The 23,268-nt window shown below is 42.3% G+C and overlaps 1 pseudogene; it reads left to right on the forward strand.

Moving 5' to 3' along the window:
• The first annotated feature begins 21,843 nt into the window (after positions 1 to 21,843).
• Positions 21,844 to 22,570, forward strand: LOC109691689 (small ribosomal subunit protein eS8 pseudogene; annotated as a pseudogene).
• Positions 22,571 to 23,268: the final 698 nt, after the last annotated feature.

Below are 23,268 nucleotides of genomic sequence, written 5' to 3' on the forward strand. Positions count from 1 at the left end.
AGAAGTAATTTTGCCTTGCCTATTGACTTGGGTAGTGTCATCTCTCTTGTGACACCCCAGTATCTTAAAGACATTTCTAACACTACCTCGTCTTCCCACCTTCGTCCCCCTTGTTTAGGAGTTCTAGCCAAGCCGAGCATGGTGGACACGCCTGTACTCTCAGCACTCAGGAGGCTGAGGAAGGAGGATTTTGAGTTCAAAGCCAGCCTGGGCTACATACCAAGACCCACCTATTCTAGCCAAAAGTCTTCAGGGAAGTATCATGCTTGGCTAGGCTTGGCTCACACACCCAACCCAGACCAGAAGATGAGACACAAAGCTCGACAATGCTACATAAGACCCATCCCTGTAGCTAGAGAAGTGAAGTGATCTATTCATTCATTTATTTATTTTGGTGGTGCTGGGGTTTGAACTCAGGGCCTCACAGTTGCTAGGCAGGTGCTCTACTACTTGAGCCACTCCACCAGCTCTATTTTGTATTGGGTATTTTCGAGATAGGTTCTGATGAACTACTTCCCTGGGCTGGCCTCCAACCACAATCTTCCTGATTTCTACCTCCTGAGTAGCTAGAATTGCAGGTGTGAGCCATGGTGCCCGGCAATAATAACATTTTCAATTATTTACTCTCTGCCAGGATGTATGGAAAGTAATCTACACACGTTATTTTATTTAATTTTTCCAACAACCCTGTGAAGACTTTTGTTTTGGTTTGGTTTTTGAGACAGGGTCTTCCTATGTAGCCCAGGCTGGGCTTGAACCCATGATCCTCCTACATCCACCTCCCAACGCAAGTGCTGGGATTACAGACATGTACCACCATGCCCAGCTTCAGGAGATACTATGAATTCCTAGTTTATTATATACTTTATAGATAAAACAACGGAGGCACAGAGAAGATAAGCAAATCGTCTGAGGTCACACAGTAGTAAGTGCAGATTTGAATCTAGTTTTGTTCAACTCTGAGGGCTAATCTTTAACTACTATCTTATACATAAACACAAGAACCATTTTTAAAAAGCTTAAAAATAAATCCATTTCTAGAAATCTCTGTGGCATCATGCAGAAACTGGACTCAAGACTGGAAATACCAACCAAAAAAGAAAAAAAAAAGAAGAATATGTTTAATTATATAATCCAATCATTAAACTCTATTTATACAGAATGAAAACATTGAGGTGGAGCACTTGAAGGACTGCTAATGAAGGAAGACAGGACTAAATAAATAAGATCCATTTACAGGTCTCTTCTCCACTGTCACCAGTTAGTAATGAACATAGTGAATGGCTATCTTTATGTTGTAGGACTTTATTTCCTGTTTCTCTGTTCTCTCTGGTTTATACTGTTGTAAGATTTTAAACCAGTTAAAACTCATGCAGTGCAGTTATGATGGTTTCTGTCTGGTCTTGTGAGACTGTGAAAGGACTTGGAGGCTGTCTGGGCACTGGAAAGTTCCCAGGCTGTTAGAACAAAGGCTCTTTGGGGAGCTCTCCAGGGTACTGGACAACCTCCCCTAAGTGAACCACATCCTGTCTCTGCTGACCCATCGGTTAGAATCTTACCCCTTTGATCAGCTGTCTATCTCAACTATTTCTCTTCTTTTCTTTCTTCTTTTGAGACAAGGTCTTGCTATGTAGCCCAGACTGGCCTTGAACTTGTGATCCTCCTGACTCAGCCTTCTAAGTACTGGGATTACAAACACGCACAGCCATGCACAGTTTCAACTATTTCTCAAGGAAACTTTTAGCTCTCTGGATGAATTTCCCACAGGTTTTAACTATTAACTTCATGCTGACGCCTTCAAAATTACAGAACCAGCAATTTTCTTTCCAACCAGGCTTGTCTGTTTTGTTTCTATTGCCCTTGGCCTTTTAAAATTTAACAAATACTATAGAGTATAGACAGAAGTATAAAATGAAGAGTTCCAGAAGGAGAGATACAAAGGAAAAAAAAAATCTATGTGACTGGAGAGAGACAGAGAGAGAGAGACAGAGACAGAGAGAGATGCACTCTCCCTCTGTCACTATTCTCCTGTGCCCAATAGAGGGTTGGCCTAAGAAAGGAGGCACCCAGACCTCTGGGGCTCTCTGCTGTTGTTAGGCTATCTGTGATCCATCATAGTTACTAGATTTATGTTTTACTTCAAAGATCCATATATTTCCCATTAAGACTTTGTTAATATTAAGCTAATATTCATTACATGTGCTATATTTTATCAAATTTTGGAAAATGTATTATAGATTTATCATGTTGTCTGACCTGCACTAATATATGATGAAAATATTTTACTCTACATAAAAAAGTAAGGGCTAGGGACAGGGATAGTTTTTGCTATTTTTATTTCTACAAGGTTTTGAAGTTGGTCTGGGGTCTTGGATCTCAGGGTTCAGCACAGATCAGACACTGCCAATAAAGCATGGGCCAGTATCAATTTATTTCATTGAGGGTACATATACGTGTGTGTGTGTGCGCGCGCGCGCATAGCAGTGCTATAGATCAAACCTGGGCTTTTGTTGGGCAAGTGCTCTACCACTGTGTTGTGTTTCCAGCCCTCATTGAGGATTTTTTTTTGTCATATAAGTGACAATTTCTACATAGAGTTAGTTCTTATTTTCCCAAGCTCTTTCACTTGAAGTAGTAAGATCAGTGAGTGATTAGTATATTGGATTTCACAATAATATGACAATTGTTGGTTTGAATTTTGTTGTAGAGCACCAACTGCTGTGGTATTTACTTCTATTTGAATCACCTATGGTGTAGTATGTCCAAACAATAAATTGGAACCGAAGCTATTAGGACAAAAATTGTCCATGTGCCGATGGTGACATGGTGATCATTTAAATTCTAGATGTACAAATGCCATAGGCACACAGTCAGCATCGTGAGTGGAAGGATTCCCATGCTATTAATCCACCCTCAACAAATCGTGCTAATAAGGGTGAAACACAATCCACTCTGCGTTTTTCACAATCTGTAATGTGAGAAGTGCTTTCTCTCCACTGCTCCAGGCCACAAGAAGTTTAGAGGCTTCTACCATTCAGATTATTTAACACTTTAAGACAATAGTCCCATTGTTTAAAGTAAAGACTTTGTGTCCTTGGGGTAAAGTGCCTCAAAGTCATGGCCTCACTTTTGCTTTGGCCTTGATTTTCCTTTTGCTTCTAAGAAGTTTCTGCAGAAGTATTCCTCTGTGAGCACTTCCAGTATAATGCACTTTGTAAGGATCTATTCATTTAAATATATTAGGTTTTCCTCTATATTTTCACAAAAGCAAAAATAAATTATATGAGCCAATAGTTATCTCTAAAAGTACTATTTTTGATTATAAATTGTTGCTTTTATTTCTGGAAAAATATCCAACAGTATAAGGCAAAAATGAAAATTACTCATACACATGTAAGGTTAACATTTTGGAGGCTGGGCTGCAGCTCAGGGGTCTCCACCCTGCACAAAGCCCGGGTTTAATTCCCAGCACTACAAGGGGGGAAGATAACATTTTGGTTTCCACACTCCCATATAAAATACTCATTTTAAAGTGAAGGAAGGAGAAGACTTGGGACATTGTTCAGCAGGTAGAGTGCTTACCTAACAAGACTGAGACCTTGAGTTCAACCTCCAGTGTCTCCAAAAAACAAAAAACAAAAAATAAGCCTGGTGCCAGTGGCTCATGCCTGTAAGGGTAGCTCCTCAGGAGGCAAAGATTGGGAGGATTGTGGTTCAAAGCCAGACCTGGGCAAAAAGTTCTCAAAAATACCCAACACAAAAAGTGCTGGTGGAGTGGCTGAAGCGGTAGTGAGGAAGATTTCGGGACTCTCAGAATTTAGTATTGTATTTCAGAGTGAACAATCTTCTCTTTCTCTGAGCATTCTTTTCAATTGCAAATGTGTGTAGGTTATCCACCCATGCCCCCCCGCCACTCATTGATTATTGGTGGTTAGAAAACACCAGGTTCTTCGCTGCCGGTAGGTTATTGTGGAGAAAGACCTGTGCACACTTTCTGCTTCTGGCTTCCACCTGGTCCCACCGTGCCCTTTTGTAATCCCTCCCTAACTTTTACTAAACTCCATTACACCCACATGTCCTGCCTGAATGCTTGTGGGACACAGAGAACCTGGAAATCTTCTGATGAGAAACTGCCTAGCAAGCATGAGGCCCTGAGTTCAAATTCCAGTGGGGGGAGGAGAAAAAGAGAGAGAGAAGGAAAGGAAGGAAGGAAGGAAGAAGGGAAGAAGGAAAGGAAGGAAGAAAACAAAATGACAAAAGGAAGAAAGAGCTGAGGGTGTAACTCAATGGTAGAGCACTTGCTTGGTATGTGCAAGGCTCTGTGTTCAAGCCTCAGCACAAAAAAACAAAAGAAATATATCCACTGTTTATTTAAACTGGAAGTAGAAAATATGGGGAGTGGGATTAAATATATTTGTGAATACTTTCTTTTCTAATACCTGTTTTGGAAACTATTGTTAAATAGCTCCATGAAGCCAAAAGTGAAGAGGAACAGGATTCTCTAGAAATGATCTGTAGGCAAATGTAGGTCCCAAAGTGACCACGTGGAGAGGAGTGATCTGGCCAAGAGATTCTCTATTGCCGGGTGGGAGAGGGAGAGAACAGAGAGAGCCGAGAGAGAGAGGGAGGGAGAGAGGGGCAGGGGCTTAAATACCCCTCAGTGGGACTCAGTATGATCTGATTGGTTAGGATCTTATGGTTCATGCTGATTGGAGGTTGAGGCAGAAAGAGGATTCAAGCTAGACTTGAGGCAGGACCGTGACCCTGGAAAACAGGAGCTTAAGGGTGCAGTAAGAACGGAAACCTATTGGTGCCATTATTGCCAACATTCCTCCCTTTTTTGTTTGTTAAGGAAGGGGGGCGTTGTGTTCACTCTGGCTTCATCCAGCTGGCAAGGGGCGGCATAGGGGAAGGGAGGGTTAGTTGGCAAACAATGTTGGGGTGCTGAGCCTCATGATGGCGTACACCCAGGCTCTGAAAATGAAGATTTCCTCTTCCCTGAAGTTGATGAAGGTCCCTTGTAGCCATAGGTCATAAAGAGTCTCAAGCCAATCCTCCGACCTCCGCATGGTGGGTGTCAGCCAACTATCCTCGCGTTTTGGAGAGGTTGGTGTCCCTGGAGGTACAACTGGTTAAATTTTTGATTAGCAATAGCAGACATGTATTATGATACAAGGGAGGAAGCTTAAGAATAGGAGAGCAAGAAACATAGGCATTAGGATGGGCATTGGCCAGGAGAACCACTGTGAAATGTTCTTCCCTAGAACAATTTCAAGAGTCCTCCAATTACAGAGAGAGAAATGGGTGGCCATACATTATCTAAGACCCAAATAGGAATATTAGGAGGAGCATAAAAAGGTGTCTGTTCAGGGACTACATACCTAGGGATCTAAATTCTGCAAAATCCTATAACTGCTAGGAAAGCTGTAAACTGTCTTATGGTATGGGGGTTGGGAAATGGAAGATTGGGTTGATGAATTTATGACTCAGGGAGTGAGTCTGTCCCTTTAAGGCCACACCTAGGTAGGTGACCTGTGGGAGGCAGGGACTGTCAGGATTTAAATGTAACACTCTTGGATAAAAGAGAGCTTTAGCTCATTATTTTATATAAATTGACACTTTTAACCTTTTAAATGTTTGTACCATATTCAGATAACACTGTTACAAAGTGGTCATTTAAGACACATGAGCAAATATGTAAATGAACTATGATTCAGTAGTACTTAAAGCTTGACAAGATCAGCAGAAAACATGAATAATTTCTTTGATAAAATCTTTCTCTGTAATGGTTTTTTGTAGATGTTACTCAGAGCAGAACAATATTAAGATAACCTTGTTATTTCATAGACATAGAGAATTTTATTTTAGTTTGACATACCTAAAAATCTTTTAGGCAACTCTTAGATTATATTCAACTTTAACTTTATCACACACTGAAGCTTTTATTATACACTTTTCAAACTTACTCAGACCTTCATACAACATACTAAACCCTTTGATGGTTTGTCCTTATCCTTCCTATTTGAAACAATCTTTAGGACAAACCCCTTCTTTGCAAAATCACTTCTCATCCAAAAAACCATTCCTTTTTCCTTTAACTTCTCAAAAAATACATTTATTACCTATCTATATCCTTTCCAGTTGTTTACTTTGTAACTTGTATTTTAAAATTAACTCTTATAAGAAATTTAAATTTATTATAGGGGCTGGAACAACTAATTAGTAGCCCTTGTTGTTTTAAGGAATTTATGATAGGCATAAGGCCTCATGTCCCTCAGGCTTGAAGGGATATTGTTTTGGGTGTGGAAACTGTGAGGGATTTTTGAGTTTTATTTGAATAGGGAGGGCCGTCCTGGCTCACCCTACACTCATCTCATCAGTCCACACTGTGGAATGTTCTTTGTTCCTGAAGGAGGAGGCAGCAGAGATAGCTGCCTGGGGGGAGGAGAATTTGAGCTTTTAATTGAGATACTAAATGCCGTCCCAGCAGGGACACTGGAGTTTTAGGCACTGTGAGGAAAGAGTGACAGAAGAGGAGGTCTCCCCAAAAGCAGGCTAGAGCCGGGTAAACTAGCATTCTAGGGGCCGGCCAGATTTTCCCGAACAATAACTTTTGTCATTGGACCAGGGACCAGGAGAAAAAGGTAAAACAGAGAAATGGGCTCCACTGTCTAGGAGGAAAATGAGATTTTCCATTCAATACTCTTCTTACAGATTTTCTATTTGTATTTTTGCTAATTTCTCATCCTCTGTTTAACCCACAAAAATAACCACAAGACCCCTTCCTCATGGTCCCCTTTTTCTAGACACGCTCATCCTCTTCCACATCCTTATCACCTGACACTCATTTCCTCCTCTTCTTCTACTGGACAAACCCACTCTTCATGTTCCCATGTTGGTGACGGATCTGCCATCTTCTGCACCTTGTCCCCTTTCCACTTGAAGCTCATGTTTGTACTCACTCCTCTGCCTTCTTCCAGGTCTTCCTTCTGCCCCACCCCAGCTCATCTTTCTTTATCTAATTCACCCTTTAGGCTTAGAGTGAATGACAAAGGTTTGCTGAGGCTGCCCCTGGCAGAACTCTTACATTAGTTTAGCATTTGTCTATAATTACTATTGGAGCTTTTAAAAAGGAAACAAAAACCAAACCAAACAAACAAATATAAATCCCACACCATCTGGTTTATATTGCTATATACTTTTTATTTATTCCACTAATCTGTACTTACTGGGAAATACGCCTTACTCAACTTGGAATTGCTCTATTACTAAGTGCAATACTAGAAGCTCACAAGATAATGAATGCTTCAATTCATGATAATCAGGCCTTGAGCAAAATGCTGCTGTACTATACCAGTATTGATAGGACTGGTGTCTTCAAGAAACATTCTGGAAGTATTAAATTTTATAATAATGTTAGCAGCATGCGATTTAAAATAAAATCAAGTTCACTTAGGGCAGGAAGGGTGACTCAAGTGGTAGAGTGCCAGCCTAGCAAGTACTAGGCCCTAAGTTCAAATCCCAGTATCCCCATAAAAAGTCATTTATAAAATAGAGAATTATAAAAGGCTGCCGAAATGGATAAAGGTAAATATTCACAAAGAACACGAAAGAGGGTTATCATAGCATGGGTCGTTTGGTTTTTGTTTTTCACAATTGCAGGAGTTTCATCATACCCTGAGTTTCTGGTAACTAAGACACAAATAAAACTGCAGATGTAGCCAGGCACTGGTGGCTTACGCCTGTAATCCCAGCTACTCAGGAGGCAGAGATCAGGAGAATATCGGTTAGAAGTCAGCCTGGGCAAAAAAAGTTCACCAGACCCTGTCTTGAAAAACCCTTCACAAAAAAATAGGGCTGGCGGTGTGGCTCAAGGTGAAGGCCCAGAATTTAATCCCCAGTACCAATAAAAATAAATAAATAAATAAATAAATAAATAAATAAGTAGTAAATAAATAAGATAGGCTGGAGGTGTGGCTCAAGTGGTAGAGCACCTGTTTCATAAGCACAAAGACCTGAGCTCAAACCCCTGTACTTCCATAAATAAATAAATAAACAAATTTTTTAAATGGTAAAGCTATATAAAAGACAGCAAAAGAAATTTTATATGTTATAACAATATTTCTTATATAAATTATTCCAGACAGCATGGGAAGGATAACTGCGTTTGCTTTTAACTCAGGATCTCCTGCTACCATAAAGAGTTGCTTAGAAATTCTTTCTAGAATCTATTAATAACTGGTTTTGAACTTTCTAAGTTACACTTTTCTCAGGCATTTCAACTTCTTTTGGAAGATACTCTATTTCTTGAGTTCCTGAGCCAGAAAAGAATCAAGCTGCCACCCTTATGTTGCCAAAGGTCTAAAACCATCCAGTTGTGACTCAAATAGCTGTCTGATAGGGAGGAAAAAGATACCCCCTTGATAATGTATATCGATGACACTGTCACAACAGTCCATCTTTGACTACACCTGCAGCACAACCCTGGGCCCCATGCACTCAGGACCATGCAGAAGTGCTTACTGTGCACAAGTGCAGTGCTGTGCACAAGGTACTGGGAATAAGTCCAGCCATGAATGACCCATTTACCCTTTTACCCTGTATGTACAGAATGTCATCTGAGTAACAAGAAGAAGCCCAAAGAAATTGGTTTATGAGTGTGCCTTTTTTAATTAATTAATTAACTTTTTTTGGTGGTGCTAGGGTTTGAACTCAGGGCCTGCAGCTTGCTAGGCAAGGACTCTACCACTGGAGTCACTCCTCCAGTCTTTTCTGCTTCAGGTTATTTTTCAGATAGGCCTTTCTTCCTGGCTGTCCAAGGCCAGCCATCCTCACACTGATCTGGGATTACAGAGGCAAACCATCACACCCTGCTTGTTTGTTGAGATGGGAGTCTCGCTAACATTTTGCCCAGACTGGCCTTGAACCACAATCCTCCCAATCTCGGTCTCCCAAGTAGGTGAGATTACAGCTGTGAGCCACCATGCCTGACTGCCTTCTTATGATTACTTGCTTGCACGGTTCCTCAAGGTTTTAGTGAATGTCTTGCTCTTTCATTGGCCAAAGAGTAAATCTACTGTCTACAGAATCCAGTTTAGGTTCTTCAAGACCCTACTTCCTTAGGGAAGTTCTGCCTGAATCCCCAGGCCATCCTAAATGTGGTACTTATCTGTGTTGATCACATCTGTGTGTAGGCCCCATTCCCGAACGCTTTTACTGCCTTCACATCAACCCTGGGAGGGAAGAAAACAAGGCGTAAAGAAATGAAGTCACTTGCTTGGCTCAATTCAGCTGGCTGTGCCAAGGTTGAAAACAGCCTGGCTCTCAAGCCTGAACTGCCCAGAATGGTCTGCCATTTGGTTCCTCTGAGTTCTCATGGGGTTGTTAATGGTGCTTTTATTCATTCACCCAGTAGTAAGTGTCTAACATGCACCAGTCACATGAAGACTCTTGTCTGGAGATGTATGCAGCTCCGTGGTGTGGGTTCAATCTCCAAAATCAAAAAATAAAAAGTAAAAAGTAAACGGCTCCTGTTATACTGGAGATGGTGCTGAGAAGCCCTGACTCTTAATGTGGGCTGGAAGTTAACTGCAAGCAGAAGAGCTGGAATCCCCGCCTCGGTTTTGAGTCTCTTTGCTCTGAGCCATTCCCTCAGCAGTCACTTTGCAGTCACCTTGGGTTCCAGGAAGGACAGGAATGATGGATAACGTCTTCAAGACAAGGGACTGAACTTCGCCCAAGGTGCCCCAGAGACTTGCAGGGCGGTTCATGTCTGTACCCCAGAGATGGCTGAAGTACTGACTTTGCCTCTTCCCACGGTACGTCCCTGCCGTGTAATGACCCTCCTTTCTCTGGACTCTTTAATTGGCATATGGGGTGCATGGCCGGACCTGATGTGTGAGACAGCTGGAGTTTGGGCCTGGGATCCAAACCTCTGTCACTGTTGTTTACTGGCTAGGCTAGTTTTCATTGACTGGACTGTCACACTTGACTGTAAACTTCTGTGGGTGAGGACTTTCAGGCAGGCCAACAGTACGGCATCAGCTTGCACTTGACTTTTGGCAGAGCCTTACATTTTTTTTTTTTAAATTCTCCCTTGAAATGTGTCTCCACCAGTTGTTGCCTTGTCTCCTCCTGTGCACCATGCTGTCTTCTCCCTTCAAAGACTCTTTCCTCAGCCAACCCACAGGTGTCTTTCTAAAACACGCTTCTGATAAAAGCTATGTTCCTGAGCCTGAAGGCTGAGCCCTCCTCTCCTACCTGTTTCTGCACTGCCCCCGCCAGCTCGCCATGTACTCACTTCCATCACAAGCGTGCTCCCCCACAGTGCTGGCGCTTCCCCTCTGCAGTTCCAATGTCCTGCTCTTGATCCCACTGGTGCCTGACTTACAAGTTCCCTCCTGTGCACTTCACTTCCCTATTTCTCTTGCTCACATTGTGATTCATGTAGATATTTACTTGTCTGTTCCTCCTTTCAGCCCGAGCTTCTTCCCAGATGTGCTCACAATAGGGTAGGTGCTGAGTCGGTGATTAGAGGAACGTTTATATTTTATAAAGTGTTCCTCTTTTGCCTGTGCTTTTCAACTAGAGTTTGTCATCTTTTCAAAAAGCCAGGATGAGTTGTTTTTTTTTCCTGTCCCATTTCTCCCATGGCAGGGAGCCCAGGATGTCCTAGAGAGGCATTCCTCAGTCCTCGCTCACTTTACCCTGTACTGAAACATTAAAAGAGCCTTCATCTTTCAGCCTTGCTCTTGTTTTGTTTTTATGTTTTTTTTTTTTTTAATTGGTACTGGGGCTTGAGCTTAGGGCCTACACCTTGAGCCACCCCACCAGGCCTTTTATGCGATGAGTTTTTTTGAGATATGGTCAGGCTGGCTTTGAACCATGATCCTCCTGATCACTGCCTCCTGAGTAGCTAGAGTTACAGGTGTGAGACACTAGCATCAGGCTTTTTCTTTTCTTTCTTTCTTTTTTTTTTTTTAACGTGAGACTGGGGTTTGAACTTAAGGTTTCCTGTTTGCAAAGCAGGTGCTCTACCACTTGAGCCACACATCCAGTCCATTTTGCTCTGGTTATTTTGGAGATGGGGTCTTGCCAACTGTTTGTCTAGGCTGGCTTCCAACAGTGATTCTCCAGATCTCAGCCTCCCGAGTAGGTCGCATCACTGGTGTGAGCCACAGGTGTAGCTCCTGATTGGTGTCAGGATTTGAACTCAGGGCCTTATACTTGCTAGGCAGGTGCTCTACCACTTGAGCCACTCCACCAGCCTCCAACTCTTTCCTTCTTAATGCAGTACTATGTAATGATTATAGGGTTTCACGTATGGCCTTGAGAAGCTCACAGTAATTCAACAATTTAAAAGTGACGTTACATCCAATTTTATAACAATGGTATGTAATAGCATGTATTTCAGTACTCTGAAGATTTAACTCCCAGAATATTTTTTTCTTTTTTTTGTGGTACTGAGGTTTGAACTCAAGGCATACACCTTGAGCCACTCCACTGACCCTTTTTTTGTGATGGGTTTTTTCAAGATAGGGTCTCTCAAACTATTTGCCTGGGCTGGCTTCAAACTACAATCCTCCTGATCTCTGCCTCCTGAGTAGCTAGGATTACAGGTGTGAGTCACCATGCCCAGCCTAACTGCCAGAATATTTCAAGAGTACATATGGTGTTAATTGTCGACATTCTCTGTTCTCTGACCAAATATAAATACCTCATAAGTAAAGATTTCATTTACTTAGTTTCTAGATCAAGTTTTCCAAACTTGTCCACACACCATCAAAATCAAACTTCTGCTAAAATATCTTTTTTTGTTTTCAGCATTTTCAAATGACTGTTTTACCTTTCTAGACCTCTTCCCTTTTGTGGATATGAATTCAGTGCTGTCCTTCTCATGTCATTGACCCTGTTGTGAGAATGTGTTCTTTTGGAAACTGCAGAATCCAAGCATAAGTGTTATCCCTGTGCAGATGGCTGATCCCTTGATTGGTAAGGGAGGACAGGCACAGGAAACAATCTCAGACCAATTTTCACTGCATTGTTGAAGTGCAGAACAATCTGGAAGCCACTTGGGATCTTCTACATTAGGATGTGTCCTGAGTTAACCTTTTTAAAATGATGGTGCACCCAGCATGGTTGGTTTTTAAGGAACCTACTTCACGATGCCAGAAATAAATATTTTTATTGTGTCTCTAGAAATCAAAGCTTTTCCTATACCTACTCTCCTTTTTTTTTCTTTTGCGGTACCGGGGCTTGAACTCAGGCCTACACCTTGAGGCACTCCGCCAGCCCTTTTTTTGTGGTGGGTTTTTTCAAGATACAGTCTCATGTCTTGTGAACTGTTTGCCCAGGCTGGCTTTCAGCCTTGATCCTCCTGATCTCTGCCTCCTGAGTAGCTGGGATTACAGGTGTGGCCATAGCGCCCGGCTACAATTCTTTTATTTGAATTTTTTTTTAGACATTCAAGGGGCAGGGCCTAGGAAATGAAATGTGAGGCCTTGAGTTCAATCCCCAGTGCAGTCAAAAAAAAAAAAAAAGAAAAGAAAAGATTTTTAAAAATGTAAAAACAATTCCCTACTACAGCAAAATCATCACCAGATATACATGTATAATGAAATGAAGTAGCTGTGGTGAAAGAGGGTGGGGTGTAAAGGCACTTCACTTTCCAGAGCTGAGTCAGAGAGCTCCTGATGAGGGCTGATACTAGCTAACTTTCACTGACATCCACCATGTGCCAGACTTGTGCTAAAACCCTACAGCCTGCTGTCTCATGTAATCACCACCACACTTTTCTGAGAAAGAAGGCCTTATTAGCACCATTTGACAGATAAACTAAAGGTCCACACAGTAGTAAAAGTGTAGTTGCTGGTCCTGGCACCGAGGTCTCCCAATTCCAAGCCCAGGCTTGAACTGCTGTGATCTTTGGTGGTCTGTGAAAATGTGTTTGTTACAGGTGTCACATGTTGGCAGTACAGGTGTACCTAGTGGGATACATGGTCTAATTATGGCATTGGATTCACTCAAAGCAGCTTGAACCCCAAATCGCACCATGCAAAGTCACTGGATTGCCCTGTGCCTGCTTTCCCACCTCTCCTCTCCTCCCCCACCCCCCTATTCCCAGCTACTGCTCTATGGCTGCTCTTTTCTGGGAGGGCTTTGATCAAGTTTGGCACCTTGTGGTTAAAACAGGCTTCATCCTGTGAGGTTCCGTTGCTTCTCTGGTTGAATCTGCTGCCTACTTCTGCTTCTCCAGGAGCCCCTCATCTGTTGTCGGTTTTGTGACGGCCCAGGTGTGGCCGCCAGAATGCCAGATGTTGGACAACAGTTGGTGCTGTGAAAGAGTGAGCATCAAATGTACCTTTTTTTTTTCTTACTCTCAGTGACATTACATGTTCTAGCTCCCATACTTCATGTCAATTTCTTTCATAATAAGTGTTTCCATGTTACCTTGAAAAGAAAAGGCTGGTTATTCCACACAGACATGTAGTCACTAAAAAAACACTTGTAAGAAACATGAGAATCTATTTGATCAGCAAGATAAGAAAGCTGGATTAAAGTGCACTATATACACGTATAAAAGTGTCATAATGAAACCAATTATGTTGTATAATTTAAAAAACCAGGGGACTGGAGGGATGGCTCAAGTGGTAGAGCACCTGCCTAGCTAGGTGCAAGGCCTTGAGTTCAATCCCCAGTACCAAAAAGAAATCAGGCTCTTTTTTTGAAAAAAAAAAAAAAAAAGTTAGATAATCCACTGGTTAGGTGGAGGTGGAAGGAAGTAGGCAGTCATGCATGGCAGTGGGCACACATAATATATTTTATTATATTTATTATATTTACTTGTACATTTAATTAATTAATTTTTTGGTGGTACTAGGGTTTAAACTCAGGTCCTCACGCTTGCTAGGCAGGCATCTTACCATTTAAATCATCCCACCAGCAAGGTGAAAAGTTTTACTGCCTATTTTTCACACACACACACATACACACACACACTATATTTTAAACTCCTGTAATATGGTAGCATTTCATATTTGTGTGAAGTGGAATATGTGGGAAGAATTTTTCTGGCGTGCTCAGCAAAAACACCTATAAGGAAAAGTATTTGATCTTTCAAAGACAATTGGAAAAAAGTGTTTCTTTCACTCTGATCCTTTATCATAGGATGCAGATGACCTATGAGTTCCAAGAATCTGAGTTGCTGTGGGAACCTGGCCTTGGACCTGCAGAGGGCCAAGGAAATGAGGCCTTTTGTGTCACTAGGCCCCATTGTCATTCACAGCTTCCTGTCAAGGGGTAGTGTTCTTTTAAGCTGCTTCAGGCTTCTGTGTCCACCATGTGGTCAAGTAGCACTTCCAGAGCTCAGAGCTAATGAAGAGAAAGATGCAGGAATCAGGCAGGTGGAGAGCAAAGTGTTACCTTAATTATGATAAAGGCAGGGCTGAGAGAGTGAGTGGTTCAAGTAGGAGAGCACCTGCGAGCAAGCGTGAGGCCCCAAGTTCAAACCCCACTACTGCAAAAACAATAAATAAAAAAAAAAATGAATAAATAAAATTATGATAAAGGCTAGCATGGAGTGTATAGTTCAGCAGCAAGCTGTATACATTGATCTACCCACTCACAGTCAGCACTGGATGACCCCAGACCTATCCCTGTAAAATTCATCATATAGAGGACCAGCATAGAACGTGTGCAGTCTCTGTGGGAGAAACAAGGAAGCAACACGTTCATCTTGTGGAATCCCAGGCAGCTAATTCACTCTGCCTCTATGTGGAGTGGGGTAGAAGGAAAAGGGTGTGGTGTGAGAATTATGCAGATTGCTGGCAGTAGCCAATGGCTGGGCCATCTGGTCAGGGGATAGGTGACACTGAGTAGAGGTGTGTTGAAGGACATGATGGTTGGCACCAAGTGTGAAGTTGTTTTTGTTACATGTTAGTGCTCACCAGAAGCAGCTGTCATAAAAGAAGTGCTGAAAAGGGAAGACAAAATTTCTCCACTAGTTGATGTTAGCTTTCCTTTGCCATGTCAATCCTGTAATAGGGACTGTGGGTGTGGGAACAGATTGGCCATGATGGCAAAGATGGGGTATTGACCCAAAGCACGCACATCTACTTGCCAGGGCCAGGCTAGCGAGGCTGCCTGTCAAAGTCAGTTTGTCAGCAGCACAGACCAGGGTCTCTCATATGGAAACTACTCCTCAGGGAAGCTGACCTGAGGGTCCCTTCCATCATGGAAAGGCCCAACCCCCGGTCTCAGACTCCAGCCTCCAGTGTGGTAAGAAAATAAAGTTCTCTTGTTTAAGGTATGCAGCATGTGGTGCCTGTTACAAAGCCTTAGAAAAGAAACACATATGCTAGTTTAATAACAACTAGCATTTATGGCTAGCTTTATGTTTTAAAGAGCCCTGTGAGCTACAGCTGTCATTTGACGCTCTTGACGATCCTTGCAAGTGGTTGGTAGGATATGTTACCATTCTCATTTGAGAAACGGGGGGCCGGAGAGCTCCCAGAGTCACGTGACAAAACTGGGTCTTGAACTCACATATTCTGACCCCAGTCCTTCCCTCTACCAAGGGGACGTGCCTGTTTGAAAACCACCAGTGGTTTCCCATGATCCCGAGTCCCTACTTTGAATAGCACACCAGGTTCCCTCACATCTGGTGTACCCGCTTTCCTGTTCCATCTGTGGTCATTCTCCCCTTTCAGCCTGTGCTTATCCACATGGAATAACTAGCCACTCAGCCCCAGTTGATTGCACCAATGTTCCCTCGTGCCATCCTTGAGCTCTTTCTGCAACCAAGATGCACTCGTGCCTTTCCAACTTGACAAGTTACTGTGCACTCAAGACCCAGCTCAAACATCAACTTCCTGTGAACCCCCTTGTGACTTTCTCCGCTGAGCCCCCATTTTTTGAATACATTTCTACAACTGCACTGTTAAGATTGTAAAACAAATCAGCTGTGTAGAAAAGGCCAGGGCTATGGAAGTAGGCATAGGGTGAAGTTCTGACTCTGCCAATATTTCACTCAATCGATGCTTCTGCTGAGCCTGAGTTACAGGAAAGGCACTGAATCATGTTCCAGGAATACAAAGGTGACAAAGCTGTCCTCACCCTGCAGGGTTACGATCGAATGCAGTCTACTTGAGGATTCAGACAGAAGGCAAATTAAAGTTTAGAGGTTAAGTGCACTGTACAAAGGAGAGAAAAAGAAAACAAGGTAGCAGTCAGGCATGGTAGCACACTCCTGCAACTCCAGCTCCTTGGGAGGTGGAGCAGGAGGATCTGCAGTTCGAGTCTAGCTTGGGTAAAAGTAGCAAGATCCTGTCTCAAAAACAAACAAGCAAAAAACCCCAAAAGGGCTGGGGACATAGCCAACGTGGTAAAGTACTTGCCTAGCTCCTGTTTGTCCTCTGCAGAGGGAAGATGTGCCCCTGCTTCTCAGTGCTGCTAATTAAATGAGATGGCTTCTGTACATTGTCTGTAGCATCTGACACTTAGAATTCAAGATAACAGAGCTGGTCTAGTATTGTATGGTGAGGGCATTTCTATGTTTGTGTTTCTTCTACTTGACCCTGGGAGCTCCTTGAAAGCCAGCAACAGTCTTACTCATCTTCATTTCATTAGTATTTGTTGAATGAATGCATGAATGCCTGACAGATGAGAATGTTCCAGGATCTTGGATGTTCTAAGACCAAAGTAATAGGTGAAGAATGGAATCAAAGAAACTACAGCAGCCATTCAAAAAAGAAGAAAAACTTTTTAAACATCTCAAAACATTTCCTTTTCAATTCAAAGAACAAGTGGGCCTTCCTTCTGTGATTAATGTTTCCTTATGTATCAGAAATTACCAAACCTATTATATTAAACAGAGACCAGCATTTCGGTGGGTCAGTTTTGATTTGAGAAAGCAGTAAGCTGTGTAGTTCAGACCAAGACAAATCCAAACAACCTGTTCTTCCCCCTCAAAAATGATCAGGACTCTCTCTTTTTTTTTTTTAACCCCTTGGTGGCAATGGGGCTTGAACCCAGGGCCTCACACTTGCTAGGCAGGCACTCTGCCACTTGAGCCACTCCACCAGCCATTTTTGGCATAGAGTATTTTCAAGATAGGGTCTCATGAACTATTTTTCCGCGCTGGCCAATATCCTCCTGATCTCTGTCTCCTGAATAGCTTGGATTACAGGTGTGAATTACCAGCACCCAGCTATCAGGACTTTTTTTTTTTAAACAGAGGATTTAAAACATATTTAACTGAGAAACAGGTGAAGTCCAACAACAGCTGAGGAACTCCCTCTCTTTTCCTTCTCACCTCCCTTCAAGGGGACCCTGGGAACACAGAGAAAACACACCCACATGCCCCCCCAAACCCACTGCTTTAATTAACTGTAAATACCATGTATGTAATTCTAAGCTTCAGTACCAAAAAAAAAAAAAAAAAAAAAGATTATGCTAGATAATACACTTCACTCTTCAAGGTCGGATTCTCACAAAACAGTCCCAAGCTGTTCACTGTGAGGCAATTAAACTGTAATTTGAGCACATTTTAAATAGTAAACAGTTCAACAAGTCTTTGTCCAGTGAAGTATCTCTAGGGAGGTGCAAGGCTTCTCGGCCAGTGGTACAGGTTCTCCAGAGGTGTGTGCAATCTGAATTTATGCTCCAAGTCACTGAACCCAGATTCTCCTCCCACCACTCCATCCGTTTTCTTCAGTTTGGATGCAGATTTTGCTAAGCAGGTGGTCTGTAGCTTGCAATTGACAACACTTACCAGCTGTTAAATTTACACATCTCTCTCTAATTTCAATGCTTAATTGCTCTCAGCGCACTCGATTTACAGCTCATAAACCCTCCCAGATGGCCTCAGTTCTCTCTGCCTAGTGAACTCTAAGCTAGTGAACTGTAGTATCCCTTGAAGGAAGATGAACACCTGAATACTCTTATGAAGAATGTAAGATGCTTACAAATTTCTGTAGAGGAAAAAAATAGCATCTGAGGTTTCCTTTCTTTTCTTTATTTTTTGGTGGTACTGAGGTTTGAACTTAGGACCTTGCACTTGCAAGGCAGCTAAGTGGTATATATGTATATATTTTTTTGAGTTGGCTTTGGAGAGAAATAAAAGTTAAGTTCAACAGCTGTCAGATCTTCTATTAGTCCTCTAAGATACTGGCTCTTCAAAATTGGTACATCTGGCAGGTACGTGCCTTTATATTTATAGTGTCCAGGATGACCAGGGAGGATAAAGGATGGAGATGATGTCATCACAAGCTATCTCAATGTCATTGGCATCTAAATAAGATAAAATCTAGGCGCCAGTGGCTCATGCCTATAATCTTAGCTACTTGGGAGGCAGAGATCAGGAGGAACATGACTGGAGACCAAACACATCTCCAAAATAATCAGAGCAAAATGGACTGGACGTCTGGCTCAAGTGGTAGAGCACCAGTGCTTGCTTTGCCAGTGCGAAGCCCTGAGTTTAAGCCCTAGTCCCACCAAAAAACCCCACAAGAATTCAGGTAGACATTAAATTTATATGGAAACACAAGAGGCCATGAATAGCCAAGGAAATACTCAGTCAAAAGAACAATGCTGGAGGTATCACAATACCTGATTTCAAACTATATTACAAAGCAATAACAATAAAAACAGCATGGTACTGGCACAAAAACAGACACGAAGACCAGTGGAACAGAATAGAGGACCCAGATATGAAGCCACACAACTATAACCAACTTGTCTTTGACAAAGGCGCTAAAAATATACGATGGAGAAAAAGCAGCCTCTTCAACAAAAAGTGCTGGGAAAACTGGTTAGCAGTCTGCAAAAAACTGAAACTAGATCCATGCTTATCACCCTATACAAATGTTAACTCAAAATGGATCAAGGATCTTAATATCAGACCCCAAACTCTAAAGCTGGTACAGGAAACAGTAGGAAATACTTTGGAATTAGTAGGTATAGGTAAGAACTTTCTCAATGGAACCCCAGCAGCACAGCAACTAAGAGATAGCATAGATAAATGGGACTTCATAAAACTAAAAAGCTTCTGCTCAACAAAAGAAATGATCGCTAAACTGAAGAGAACACCCACAGAGTGGGAGAAAATATTTGCCAGCTACACATCAGACAAAGGACTGATAACCAGAATATATAGGGAACTTAAAAAACTAAATTCACCCAAAACCAATGAACCAATAAAGAAATGGGCAAGTGAACTAAACAGAACTGTCTCAAAAGAAGAAATTCAAATGGCCAAAAAACACATGAAAAAATGCTCACCATCTCTAGCAATAAAGGAAATGCAAATTAAAACCACACTAAGATTCCACCTCACCCTGTTAGAATAGCCATCATTAGCAAGGCGAGGATTGGGGGGGGGGGGAAGGAACCCTCTTACACTGTTGGTGGGAATGTAGACTAGTACAACCACTCTGGAAAAAAATCTGGAGGCTACTTAAAAAGCTAAATATTGATCTACCATTTAATCCAGCAATACCACTCTTGGGGATATACCCAAAAGACTGTGACACAGGTTACTCCAGAGGCACCTGCACACCCGTGTTTATTTCGGCACTATTCACAATAGCCAAGTTATGGAAACAGCCAAGATGCCCCAGCACTGATGAATGGATTAAGAAAATGTGGTATCTATACACAATGGAATTTTATGCAGCCATGAAGAAGAACGAAATGTTATCATTTGCTGGTAAATGGATGGAATTGGAGAACATCATTCTGAGTGAGGTTAGCCTGGCCCAAAAGACCAAAAATCGTATGTTCTCCCTCATATGTGGACATTAGATCAAGGGCAAACACAACAATGAGATTAGATTATGAGCACATGATAAAATCGAGACCACACTAGGGAGGGGTGAGGATAGGTAAGACACCTAAAAAACTACCTAGCATTTGTTGCCCTTAACGCAGAGAAACTAAAGCAGATAGCTTAAAGCAACTGAGGCCAATAGGAAAAGGGGAACAGGTACTAGAGAAAAGGTTAGATCAAAAAGAATTAACCTAGAAGGTAACACCCACGCTCAGGAAATCAATGTGAGTCAATGCCCTGTATAGCTATCCTTATCTCAACCAGCAAAAACCCTTGTCCCTTCCTGTTATTGCTTATATTCTCTCTACAACAAAATTAGAAATAAGGGCAAAATAGTTTCTGCTGGGTATTGAGGGGGTGAGTGGGAGAGGGAGGGGGCGGAGTGGGTGGTAAGGGAGGGGGTGGGGGCAGGGGGGAGGAATGACCCAAGCCTTGTATGCACGTATGAATAATAAAAGAAAAAGGAAAAAAAAAAAAGAAAATGTGGTATCTATGCACAATGGAATTTTATGCAGCCATGAAGAAGAACGAAATGTTATCATTCGCTGGTAAATGGATGGAATTGGAGAACATCATTCTGAGTGAGGTTAGCCTGCCCAAATGATCAAAAATCATATGTTCTCCCTCATATGTGGACATTAGATCAAGGGCACACAACAAGGGGATTGGACTTTGAGCACATGATAAAGCGAGAGCACACAAGGGAGGGGTGAGGATAGGTAAGACACCTAAAAAATTAGCTAGCATTTGTTGCCCTCAACGCAGAGAAACTAAAGCAGAAACCTTAAAAGCAACTGAGGCCAATAGGAGAAGGGGAAGAGGTACTAGAGAAAAGGTTAGATCAAAAAGAATTAACCTAGAAGGTAACAACCACGCACAGGAAATCAATGTGAGTCAATGCCCTGTATAGCTATCCTTATCTCAACCAGCAAAAACCCTTGTTCCTTCCTATTATTGCTTATACTCTCTCTACAACAAAATTACAGATAAGGGCAAAATAGTTTCTGCCTGGTATCGAGGGGGTAGAGGGGAGAGGGAAAGGGGGTGGGGCGGAGGATAAGGGAGGGGGTGGGGGCAGGAGGGAAAAATGACCCAAGCATTGTATGCACATATGAACAATAAAAAAAAAAAAGAATACAGGTAGAGGCTGGGCATGACTGTGCACTACTGTCATCCCAGCTACCAAGGGGTAGGGTGAGATCTGGAGGATTTCAGTCTGAGGCAGAAAATAGAGAGTAGGAACCTATGTGAAAAATAACTAAAACAAAAAAAGAGCTGGGATGTGGCTCAAGTGGTAGCACCTATCCAGCAAGTGAGAAGCCTTGAGTTTAAAACCCAGTATTGCCACAAACAAAAAACCCGCCAAATCGCAATACTCAGATACTAATTCCATCCACTTGGAAGCAGTCAGGAGGATCTTAAGTTTGAGACCAGCCTAGGCAGTGAGATCAGGTTGCAAAAAAGCAAAAACCAAAGAATGAACCTTGGAGTGTGTGCCAGTAGTCTGGATGGAATCTGGGAAGGCTCTTTGTTTACTGTCAACCTGTCCTGACCCTTTTCCGGAGAAACTGGACCTTGATATCATCAGGTCCCAGAGTTCAAGTGGTTCCCAGCCAGTGAGTGTGGAGGGTGGGGCTGTAAGCTCCCCCACTTTGGTGCTACCAGCTACAGTGCATCGAGGACAAAAGGTAGACTACAAATAGACTTTTCTTTTTTTTGGAACTGGGTTTGAACTCAGGGCTTATACCTTGAGCCACTTCACCAGTCCTTTTTTTGTGATTTTTTTTTTTTTTTTTGAGATAGGATCTAGAGCACTATTTGCAGGTGCTGGCTTCGAACCGTGATCCTCTTGAGTAGCTAGGATTAGAGTTCAGATAAGCCTTTCTTAAACCTTGTAGAAGATGCAGAAATGGACTTTTATTCAACCAATGATACCCAGGTGCTTTCTGCTTTAAACCAAACCAAATATGAAAATGTAGACTTGCATGAAGACAGATTGCAGAGTGCTTCTTGATTTAATTACAAAGGAGTCACTGCTCTTTCCAGCCAGCGCCAAGCAATGGGCATCTCTCGGGACAACTGGCACAAGCGCCGCAAGACTGGGGGCAAGAGAAAGCCCTATCACAAGAAGCGGAAGTATGGGCTGGGACGCCCTGCTGCCAACACTAAGATTGGCCCTCGCCGTATACCCACAGTGCGAGTTAGAGCAGGCAGCAAGACGTATCGCGCTCTGAGGCTGGATGTGGGGAATTTCTCCCGGGGCTCTGAGAGTTGCACTCGGAAAACAAGGATCATTGATGTTGTCTACAATGCATCCAATAACGAGCCGGTCCTCACAGAGACCCTGGTGAAGAACTGCATCGTGCTCATTGACAGCACACCATACCGACAGTGATGCGAGTCCCACTGTGCACTGCCCCTGAGCTGCAAGAAGGGGGCCAAGCTGACCCCCGAGGAGGAAGAGATTTTAAACAAAAAGCTTTCAAAGAAAATTCAAAAGAAATATGACGAAAGGAAAAAGAATGCCAAAATCAGCAGTCTTCTGGAGGAGCAGTTCCAGCAGGGCAAGCTTCTTGCCTGTATTGCATCCAGACCAAACCAGTGTGGCCGAGCAGATGGCTATGTGCTAGAGGGCAAGGAACTGGAATTCTATCTGAGGAAGATCAAGGCCCGGAAAGGCAAATAAGTCGTCATCCATGTTTCTGTAATAAAGGTGTTTATTGTTCTACGTCCTACAAAAAAAAAAAAAAACCAAAAAAACCCCCAAAGGCGTCACTACTGGATTTTCTTAAATATGTTGGTCCCTTACTGAATTTTTAAGTTGGTTTATGGCAGCCTCAAGAAACATTTATAATGTAAATTAAGGTATTTATTCATTCAAACTGATTAGTAAGCGTTTATAAATTATCGAACACTGTGATATGTACTATACAGTTTATTTATTTGTCTATTTATTTATTTTTTGCTGTGCTGAGGATGAACTCAGGACCTTTGGTGTGGTAGGCAAATGTTCTACCACTAAGCTACATCCCAGACCAATTTTTTTTTTTTTTTTTTTTGTGGTACTGGGGTTTGAACTCAGGGCCTACACCTTGAGCCACTCCACCAGCCCTTTTTTTGATGGGTGTTTTTGAGATAGGGTCTGGCAAACTATTAGCTTGGGCTGGCTTTGAACTTTGATCCCCTAGATCTCTACCTCCTGAGTAGCTAGGGTTACAGGTGTGAGCCATCGGCGCCTGCTTCAGCCCAGTTTTTAAGGCTAGTAAGGGCAAAATAAGCTGTGTTCTCTGCTAATGTGTTTTCATAGCAATTGTTCGTACAAGACAAAAAAATGAAACAACTTAAAAATAAAACAGTAAAAAATGAAATGTTAAATCATACAATATAGAATATGTGTAGGCTATGTATTATAATTAATAATAATAAAGAGAAGTGAAAAACAA

This window comes from Castor canadensis, chromosome 12, assembly GCF_047511655.1.
Source record: "Castor canadensis chromosome 12, mCasCan1.hap1v2, whole genome shotgun sequence".
In the NCBI taxonomy this organism is placed as follows: Eukaryota; Metazoa; Chordata; class Mammalia; order Rodentia; family Castoridae; genus Castor; species Castor canadensis.